Genomic DNA, 11,554 nt, shown 5'->3' with positions numbered 1-11,554 from the left:
ATGCACTTGTAGTCTCTTTATGAAAAGAAAAAAATCAAGTTTTTGGTGCCGTTGTCGAGATTATAGCATTGTTCATGATATCAATAAAGAATTCCTAAGCTTTTATAATCTAAACCTTTTTCTTTTTGTTTATTTACTTTTCTTTTGCATTTTTTTTATCTTTTCTTGTTTGCATGCACAAATAATAAAGTGTTAGCTTAGCTCTAATTGATCAAGAGATAGAAAGAACTTTTAGAAGAAGAAAAAAAGAGCAATCAACATCATTTGCACCTACTCCAATGGAAAATGCAAATAATAAGAGGCAAAGAACTTTAAGGACTATGCAATTCCTAATGTAGATGGTTTTAAATCATCCATTAGAAAGCTAACTATTTAAGCCAACAACTTTGAGATAAAGCCTTCGATTATGCAAATGGTCTAAACTTCTGTGTAGTTTGGAAGATTACTAAGTGATGATCTAAATATTCACTTTTTTAATTTTCTTGAATTATTTGACACTTTTCGCTATAATGGTGTTTCTGATGAAACTATAAGACAAGATTCTTTTCTTTTTCTCTAATGGACAAGGCTAAAAGTCAGTTGTTTTCTTTACCACTTGGTTCAGTTACAATCTAAGATGATTTGGTTTAGAAGTTCTTAGCAAAATTTTTCCCACTAGCAAAGACTGTAAAGCTAAGGAATGACATCACCACTTTTTTGTAAGTTGATTGTGAAACTCTGTATGATGGATAAGAAAGATTTAAAAAACTGCTAAGAAAATGCCCACACCATCATTTACCCCAGTGGCTCCAAATTTAGATATTTTATAATAGTCTCATACTACCCATGAGAACTACTTTGGATTCAGCTACTGAAGGGGCTATAATGAGCAAGACTCATAAGGACGCTAATGATCTAATAGAAGAGATGGCTGTCAATAATTACTAGTAGAGCATGAAATGAAAGGTTAATAAAAAGTCTAGTAGTTTGTTTAAAGTTGATGCTATTACTTCCATTAGCTCCCAATTAGCTGCCCTTACCAAGAAAATTGAAGCCCTAGGAAACCAATTACAAGCCAACCCTATACATGCCATACAAAGCCCCTTTGTATCCTATGACATGTATGAAGGACCACATTTTTTAGAAAGATGACAATATAGGGTAGAACTAGTCTAATGCATCTAACAAGCCAAACCAAGCGATAATCCCTATAATAATACCTACAACCCTAGCTGGCAAAACCACCTAAACTTTTCTTGGTACCGATCAAACCACCTTGCCACCAATAACCAAAACAACAACTATTACCTTAATCCAAAATATTACAACCCACCCCAAGTAAAGAAAACCAAATTTGATGATATGTTGACCCAACTGATGTAAGCCAATAATGCTAATATCCAAAGTCAAACTATATTAATCAAAAACCTAAAAAACCTAAATAAGTCAACTTGCCCAAGCCATAGCAAATCACCCTATAGGTATCCTAACTAGTAACACTAAAACCAACCTAAAAAGATAAGGCAATGAGGGATGTAACACAATATATTCTTTAAGAGATGTTAGGATGAATGATTTTAATGAGGAATATGATGAACCCATAATAGTAAACCTACCTAGTTATGTAAGAAAACCTGAAGTTGATTTCATTGGAAAAAAGGATATTTTGGAAGATGAGAAGATTTTAAGACTTGTTAGAGAAATCCTAGAAGGTTTTGACCTCATGGCATTGGAGGCTCTTGAAGATGTTGAAACTTATGAGGTAAACCCTAAGGGAAAGAATGTTGAGATGGATCATGAAAAGGATCCAGAGGAACATATTGAAGGGTCTCTTGAAAAAAGGTAAATATTGTTACAAGTAAAGAGAATACTATTAGTGAGCATTCAGCCTAAACATGAAGAGATAGCCTAAGGTGAGCATGTCCAAAATGGCCAAGGAGAAAAGGTAATACCAAAAAAAGATCTCTAAGAAAAAGATCTTGAAGAAGAAAAACAAGAAGAGGCACAATAGAAAGTTTAGCCAAGGCTTAGGATGACTACCAGAATGTATAGGCTGTGTTTTAACATAAAACCACCTGCCCCAAGGCTTATTCAAAATGAGCTACTTAAGGAATTAAAAAAAGCCACATTTTTAGATGATTGTAGCCTTGAACTTCAACAACTCCTACCTAAAAAGCTAAAAGATTTAAAGAGGTTTATTATAACTTGCAAAATTAGAAAGTTAATTTTTTTTATGCTCTTTGTGATCTTGGTTCAAGTATAAATTTAATGCCTATAAACGTTTTTATGCAACTAAGTTATAGAGAGCTAAAACCTTCAAAGTTTAACATTAAGTTTGCTGATTAATCTGCTTAATTACCAATGGATGTTGAAAATGTCCTAGTGAAAGTTAAAAAATATGCCTTTTTATGGATTTTGTTGTCTTAGACATAGAGGATGATGAGGCTCCATTACTCTTTGGAAGACCTTTCCTATTCACTACCAAAGCTTTGATAGATGTTTATGAGGCTAGCATTACTCTTATGTTTAGATAAAAGAAGTTACAATTTGTATATGTAAGGTATAGTGTGATAAGAAATGAAGAAGGTGTTTGTGCAGTCTAAGTAAAGGAAACCCTAAAAGAGTCTAACCTATTAGAAAAGCCTCCTAACCCTTTTAAACACTTAGCAACCCCTAAGTCAAGTTATGTCAATCCTTCCATAAATTCAAGCTTAGTTGATGTGATCCCTACTAGGAAAGCTAGTCCACCTCTTCAAACTAAGTTTGTTTGTCATACTAACAAGAAAAAAGCAACAAGGTAAGCTTCCTCTAAAGGGGTAAGATGATTCTACATAGATTTAGAGATGGTTAAGCTTGACCAAAACTAGTGTTGCTTGAGAGGCAACCAAGTTTTACTTTAATGATTATGCTCTTTGATTTTTTATTCTTTTAGGATAAGTATGTTTTTACTATTTTTTTTGAGTTATTTTTTGTTTTTAAGGATAAAGAGAAGCAAGGAAGATGCCTTATAGATATTTGGCCTTAAAGAATTTTGGGGATTATTTTTTTTATCCTTTGAGTTTTTGACACATGATTCTATTTAAGTTTAAGGGAAAAGAAAATGTTTTTATTTTTAAGGTTTTAACTCATCTTTGTTTTCAAACCAAATTCACTTACTAAACTTCACTATGATGTTCACTTAGTTAAAAGTTGCACATATTCCCTTAAAGTGACTAAAGTAAGATATGAAGTTTAAGTATGGATAAAGTGAAACTTAAAAAGAATTCTTAAGCGTGTCTTTACTTTGGATATGATTATCATGCATGCATCTCTATTCTCTTTGTATGAAATGCTATGATTTTTGTGAAAGTTTGTAAGAAATGGATTTGCATGAGATTTAAGATGTGAATAAATGTTCTAGAATTCACTTACTCAACCCTTGATATGAAATTTTAGATTGTATTTGACTCTAGAGATGATTTAGGTAGTTTTTTTAATTATTTGAGCCTTTTTCAAGCCAACTTTATGATAATACATACTTTGTACCCTTACTTTGGGCCTTTATATTAATCTTTTTCTTTGTTTATTTTAGCCACATTACAAGCCTAATAAACCTTTTATTTTATTATTATTATTATCTTTTCTTTTGTTGTACCTAATCCGTTGTGCTTATTTGTGTATTATGGATATATTATTGTGTTTAGGAAGAAGGAAGGCCCAAGGAAAGAATAAAAGAAAAAAAAGAAATCAACAAAAATAGAAAAGACAAAGCCTAATAAAGCCAAAAATGGCTAGTATTTCTTTTAAAAAATAAAAATTACAAAAAGCAATAAAATGATGCCTCACAAGTCAAGTTGAGAAAAAAGCTCCCATTTGTTCAAAAGTTAAAGAAGTTCAAAGGATGTAGGGTTTTTGAGCCTAAAAATTCATTTTTACTACTTTAACCTAAGTTTTACATTACAAGTCTAAAAGGCCTTTTGACCTTGACTTAAATATGTAGGTCTACATTAGTGGATAGGGATAGAGGAAGTAAATATATGAAGCCTATTCTATCTTTCAAATTGAAATGTGGTAAAGTGTTTTACATTCAATTTGCTTGAGTTATATGCATGAATTAAAGATTGAGTAGACTTCTATGCATGAATAGATAAGATATTGAAAGCTTACTTCTAAAGGACATTCTTGTAACTCTATGTTTATTTTTAACTTTATATTATGCAATAGTATATGATAAGAGTTTTGTATAATTTTTTACTTTGAGGATATTTATAGTGTTCTTTAGTTTTGTTGATTTGAGGTTTTGCTTGAGGACAAGCAAAGATTCAAGTGCGGAGGTCAAAATATATAAAGTTTTTACATGTTAAAATGGTGCTAAAATTTAAAATTTTTGATGAATTTTGGTGCTTTTTATTTTGTTTTCATGGCTTTAGGTTTTTCAAGCTTAAAACTTATTTTTCATGCAGGCCATGTATGTAAACATGTAAGCACCATATTCAGCCCAATCATGCAAGCTCAATGCTACCCACATTGGTCCATATTCAAGCATGTCTAAGTCAATTGGGACTCCACCACATTTGGTTAAGATGGAATTTCAAGATAAGCATGTTTCCTTTACTTAGCCATGAAGATAATGAATTGCATAAGGACTATAGCATATTTGGCCATGTAAAGTAGAAGGAAAAGTTGTAAGAACTTCAACTCTCCAAGCTCAATCCATTTGGCCAAGAAGAGATTGAAGTTCATCATGACACTTGACTTAGCTTTGAAAGTTTCACTTGGAAGAAAACCTTATCTCTTCACAATATGGATGAAATTCAAATTCTAGCTCTTGAATCCTATCCTAGTCAAACTTAAGGGAGGAAGTTTGATCAAGAATGCTTTAAGAAATGATGAAAGGCTAAGATTGCTCCACCAAGAACCCATTCCACCAAGCATACCTAAGGGAGAAGAGTCTCATTCAGCCATGCCTCTTTAAAAGATAAAGATCAAACCTTTTAAGAAGAATTTGAATTTAAATCAACAACTTGTAATATTTCCTCCTTAGCTGAATCCCATTCTATAAATAGAGAGGTCATTCCCCTCATTCCATCATCCCATTCCTAATTTCTTTTCTCTTTTTTTATTTTAGTTTCTTCATTCTTTATTTCTTTTAATTGAGTTATTGGCTTAGGTGGTAGATTTACCAATAACAAAGATTTGTTTTTTAAATTCTTTTTCAATCAAAGAAGAATTTTATTAAAAAATCTTTTCTTATTTTTAAGATTCAATTCTTGTTTTTATTTTCTTTAAATTCAACATAAGCAATCTTTAGTTTTCAAGATCCAAGTTTCTTTTATTTTCTTTGCAAGATTTGATCATTATACAATTTCTTGTTCTTTGATTTCTTTCATGCAATTTTTATTTCTTCAAAAACAATTTAGCATTCTTAAGATTTCTTGTTTTTAATCTTTTGATTCTTTTTTTTATTATATTTAGTCTTTGGCAGCAATTTTTTACATTCCAAGTGACAGTTGGTGAAGTCAAGATCTTTGCCCACACATCACCCTTAGTCTTTACTTGATCACTGTAACCTTAAAACCTTAAATTCTCACTTGTTTTGATATAAGATCATAGCCTTTCATCTTTGGTAATTGTGAACAACCCAACATTCTTTTATGTAATCCCTAAGGAGATGATACTGCAATACTTCACTTTATTACTTGATTTATGCACTTGTAAGCTCTATACAAAAAGCAATAATCAAAGGCTAATTAGGGAGAATTTTCTTTACTTTTGTTGTACATTTTATATTTAAGTTCTTTACATTTTATGCAATTTACAATTATTTTAATGTTCTTTACAAATTTACATGCAATTTACTTCAATTTCAAGCAATTTCTCATTGATTCTTCACTGTTGTTTGGTTAATTTCTGACATTACCTACTCTTTGTTTTTACATTTGATCACATGATTTTTTTACAATTTTTCTCTAAAATTTTTACCAAACATCTTCACTTGTTGATCTAAAAATATGAAAAATTATATTTCAAAATTAGCACTACATTTTCCTCAATAAATCTTGGAAGTCATAGCTGGTGTTATTGGTAAAGGAGGAGGAACAATGGTTGAGTGACTGTTTAAGGCTTCTCCACCAAGCTAGGCAGTGGTCCACTATTTTTTCTCTTTTGTACCTTATTAATTTTGAGTTAGATGCTGGTTTACATTTGCCTGCCTTTAAATTAATGCATTTCTTATTGATTTCTTAGTTTGGCTAATGCTTGGTTATGTTTTCACTATTTCGAGTTTTGATTTTGTTTAGCTCCTTAAGCATGCTTTTAATTGTTTTGAGCTAATTTTTTTTCCTTTGGATCTTTTAGCTTAGTTATTGAATTTCATGTCCTTAGTTCTTTTAAAGTTTATTTTCTTGTTTTGAGCTCGGATCTAACTTTTCTTACAATGCAATTTTAAATTCTATTTTGCAACTTTATTTTCAATTTGAATTGTAGTTTTAGTTTTTCATTATTTTCATGCATTCATTTCAATTCCTTGTTAGATATAGGTTAGATTAATGTTCATTTACTATTTTCTATCAATGCACTTAGATCTTAGGTCATGTTTATCTTTGTTCCATGCATTTTAATTTTTGGTTTTAATGTTCTATCTACACGCAATTTTCTATTTTTGCTCATTTATGTCTGATTGCTCATTACTTTTTATCTTATTTAGAGTAAATATAGTTTAAGTTGTTGATAATTTTTATATCAAATTAGGATCAATTTCCTAATTTGTTGAGATTTATATTTTTGATCTTTTATTTGTTACCATATTTGGGTGATTGCATCTTGATTTTGTGAGTTTCTTATTACATATCAATTCCTCTATATATTTGGAAAATCTTTTTAATAAAACAACATTTAGAAAACATTGTTTGTTTTTTGGTCTCAAAATAACATGGTATCAGAGCAAGGTTTGCATTTCCTTTTTTTCTTTTCTAATAACTAAAACAACTTTGACTAGTGCCTCCTGAGAAAGTGCATCCAAGGTGGCTTTTGAAACGGGTTCAAATTCTTCTCAAATGATGCCTATTTCAAACAACTTGCATTCTCTGCAAATAACATAGCATAAACTCAATGAAACAAACTTTCTAGAGTGGTCTCAGTTTGTGATGTTGGTGATTCAAGAGAAAGGGAAAATTGACTATCTAACTAGTGCTACAAAGGAACAAAAGGAAGAAGAACCAGTTCATTCAAAATGGATTTTTGAAAATTCCCAAGTAATGGCATGGTTAGTTAATTCTATGAAGCACAAGATTGAAAGAAATTGGAAGAATCTATCTTTTGTATAGAAGTGCTAAAGAAATCTGGGATATGGTGAAGGATATGTACTTAGATCTTGAAAAGTCATCATAATTCTTTGAAATCAAGTCAACCTTAAAAGATAACGAAATAAGGGGACAATTTTGTGATTGAGTACTATAACAACCTAAGCAATTTTGACAAGAAATGGATTTGTTTTCTAATACATACTAGCATTGTGTAGAAGATAGCAAAAAATACGATGATGCTTGAGAAAATAAAGGTTTCTTAAAGAGCCTGATGAGGTGAGAGGCAAAATACTTGAAATTAAACCTATTCCAAACATTAAGGAAGCTTTTGCTGAAGTAAGAGGAGAAGAAAGTTGAAGAAGAGTTATGATAGGAACCAAATAACCTTTGTAGTAGACATATCATAAAACTCAGCCTTTGTTTTTAAAGAAAATGATTATTCTAGACATGGAGATCAATGTGGTAATGATAAGAATGATAGGGCTTGGTGTGATCATTGTCAACATCCCTATCATACAAAAGAAATTTGTTAAAAAATTCATGGTAAACCAAAAAATTGAAAACCATGCAAGCAAATAGAACAACGTAAGTGCTTTCAAGTTGCTATGGAAGAAAACAAGGCTGAAGGTTTAGGTTTTAGCAAGGAGCAACTTCAACAACTCCAAACACTCCTCAATAACACCCAATCCAAAGTCCATAGTTGTACAAAAATGTAATTAACTCTCTGTTTTGGGTGCAAAATATGATTCGAAGAACTCTTGGATTATAAATTTTGGGTCATCTGACCATATGACTGATTACTATAAATTGTTTCCAACATATAATCCATGTCTTGAAAATCTTAAGATTCGTATTGTTGATGAATCACTATCCTCTATTGTTGGAAAGGGAAACACTAAGGTTTCTAATATGATACTATTTTTAGTTTTGCATGTTCTTAATTTAGCATGTAAACTAGTGTCTATTGGTAAGTTGACAAGTAATTTGAACTGTATAGTTAAGTTTATTCTTTATATTATGAGTTTCAAGATTTACTCTTGGGGAGGATGATTGGAAATGCTAATGAGCATGGAGGCTTGTACTATCTTAAGGATACTCAACAAGTGAATAAACAAGCTTTGGCTTTAAGTGGTGAATCTGTTTTTATTTCTAGTGAAATTATGTTATGGCATAATAAATTAGGATATCCTAGTTTTCCATACCTAAAAACTCTGTTAATATCTATTTTTAACAATAAAGATGTCCATTCCTTTGATTGTAAAACTTGTCAACTTGCTAAACACACTCATGTTCCTTATCCAAGTCATCTATATATATTTTCTAAACCTTTTTTTTTAATTCATAGTGATATTTGGGGCATTTCATAGGAAAATAACATAACTGGAACTAGGTGGTGCATAACTTTTATAGATGATCAAACATGAGCTTGTTGGGTTTACTTATTAAAGGACATGCCTAATGCTAAGACAATTATTCAACAATTCCACAAAATGGTCTAAACTTAATTTCAAGCTTAAATCTAAATTTTTTGCATAGACAATAGGAGGGAATATTTTAATTCAATTCTTTGTGATAATTTAACAAAAAATGGGATATTTCACCAAAATGTAATATCTTTCAACAAAATGGGGCTGTAAAACGTAAAAACCATCATCTATTAAAAGTTGCTCATACTATCATGTTTACCAATAATATTTCTAAGTTTTTTTTTTGTGGAAATGCTATTTTAATAGCCTTATACCTAATAAATAGACTTTCTAGTAGAGTTTTTAATTTCAAAACACCATTGAACATGTTCGTTAAGTCATATCCACAAAATAGGTTATTTATTTTTGTACCTGTAAAAGCTTTTGGTTGCACATGTTATGTTCACAACAAAAGTCCATTCATGGAAAATTAGAACCTAGAGCTATTAAATGTATATTTATTGGGTACTCTCTAATACAAAAAGCATATAAGTGCTATTGTCCAACCACAAAAGAGACATTTGTCTCATTAGATGTCACATTCTTTGAAAATCAACCTTTTTACCCAAAACCTACTCTTTAAGGGAAAACAATAGGTGAAGATAGGCTTTGGGATTTTTTTTGTTCCTCTTCTAGTAATATAAGCTATTCCTATTATGTCACCAATGTAAACTAAATTGGAAATAGGGAAAGATTCATTTATGCTTAGTCCTTAGCAAAAAATAGAACTCCATGTTTATTCACGATGTAAACCATTACCTCAAAAAGTACAAACTTTTGTGCCCTAACCATATTGTCAAGAAACTGATCCACAAGTAAATTTTGAATTAAAAAATGTTGGGTCTATAGCACCATTATCAATGAATACTCCACTTGATGATCTAGACATACTTATAGCACTCAGTAAAGGTGTAAGATAATGCACTCAATACCTATTATCCAACTATCTATTCTACAACCATTTGTCATCAACATTTTGTGCCCTGGTAGAAAAAATTAAGATAAATAAAATCCCATAAAATATTCAAGAAGCCCTAAAAATTTTAAAATGGAAATTTGCATTACTTGAAAAGATGAAAGTGCTAGAAATGAACAAGACTTGGGATGTTGTGTAGTTACCTAGATGAGACACACCAGTTGGATGTAAGTGGGTGTTTATTATTAAGTATAATTCAAACAGTAGAATAAAAAGACATAAGGCCTGCCTAGTTGAAAAGAGGTTTACTCAAACTTTTAAAGTAGAATACATTGAAACCTTTGCTCCATATGCTAATTGAATACTATACGAGTGCTAATTTCACGAACTGCTAATCTTGACTAGCAATTACACCAATGGATGTTAAGAATGTCTTTTTTAATAGGGAGCTGGTTGAAGAAGTTTATATGGATTTGCCTTTTAAGTTTGAAAGGGAAAATAATGACAAATAGGTATGCAAACTAAAAAAATCTCTCTATGGTATAAAACAATCACCAAAGGTCTAGTTTGATCACTTTGTGCAGTCAATAAGTAGACATGGATTTAGTCAAGGAAAAACTGATCATACTTTTTTTTTCAAACACTTAAACCATGACAAAAAGACTATTTTAATAATTTTTATTAATGATATTATACTGATGAGTGATGACATTGAAGAAATAGAGAGGCTAAAAAAGATTCATTGAAAAAAATTTAAGCTTAAGGATCTTGGACAACTAAAAAACTATTTAGGGATGGAAGTTGCAAAGAGCAAGAATGGCATTATTGTTTCCTAAAAGAAATATATGACTAATCTCTTAAAGGAAACTGGTATGCTTAGCTGTAAACTAGCTAATACACCAATAGATCCTAATGTGAAGCTTGGAAAAAAAGGAGGAATTCTAGTAGACAAGGAGAGATATCAATGATTGGTTGAAAAGTTGATCTACTTGCTTCATATAAGACCTGATTTTTCTTTTACAATTAGTGTAGTAAGTTAGTAAATGCATGCCCTATTTGAAAAGCATCTTAAAGCTATGTATTGAATCTTAAGGTATTTAAAGGCCATACTTGGTAAGTGTTTGTTGTTTGAAAAAAATGAACAAAGAAATATGAAAGCATTTACAGATGTAGATTAGGTAGGATTAATTGAAGATAGACAATATCCATCTCTAGGTATTGGTTTGGGGCAATCTTATAATATGAGGAGCAAGAAACAGTCTGTTGTTGCTCGAAGTAATGCAAAAGTAGAATTTAGAGCTCTTACACAAGGAACTTGTGAACTTATTTGGCTAAAAAGACTTAGAAGAATTGAAAATGATAGCATAATACCTTATGAAACTATATTATGATAACAAGGCTACTATAACTATTGCTTATAATTTGATGCATCATGATTAAACAAAGCATGTAGAAGTTGATAGGCATTTTATCAAAGTGAAGATCAACATGGGAGCAATATGTACGACCTATGTTCCTACAAAGGAATAAATAGCAAATATCCTAACAAAGGGACTACATAAACCAAGTTTGATACTCTTGTTAACAAGCTGAGAATGATAAATATTTATTCTCTAGCTTGAGGAGGAGTGTTGATAGATTATATATCAAATCATGATCAATTTCTTGATTTGTTGAGATTTATATATTTGGTCTTTTATTTGTTTCTATGTTTGGATAATTATGTCCTGATTTTGTGGGTGTATTTGCAAATATCAATTCCTTTATATATTTAGGGATTTTTTTAATAAAATAACATTTAGAGAATATTATTTTTTTTGTCTCTGATTACAACCCCTAAATCAATCCTCGAAGGAACAATAACTCACTCACTACTTTTATTACTTGAATGGCTTGTGAAGTTGCAATGA

At 30.6% G+C, this 11,554-nt stretch overlaps 1 non-coding gene across 1 annotated transcript; it reads right to left on the bottom strand.

The window, feature by feature from the left end:
* Window positions 1–669: 669 nt before the first annotated feature.
* On the bottom strand, window positions 670–776 carry LOC149516498 (small nucleolar RNA R71). The gene has a single exon (XR_016346014.1). It is a non-coding gene; the product is annotated as a small nucleolar RNA R71 (small nucleolar RNA).
* Between the last annotated feature and the right edge of the window lie 10,778 nt (window positions 777–11,554).

Source organism: Durio zibethinus, chromosome 10, assembly GCF_047325235.1.
Source record: "Durio zibethinus cultivar Kanyao isolate XHJ-2024 chromosome 10, ASM4732523v1, whole genome shotgun sequence".
In the NCBI taxonomy this organism is placed as follows: domain Eukaryota; kingdom Viridiplantae; phylum Streptophyta; class Magnoliopsida; order Malvales; family Malvaceae; genus Durio; species Durio zibethinus.
This window is presented reverse-complemented; position numbering and strand designations above follow the sequence as displayed.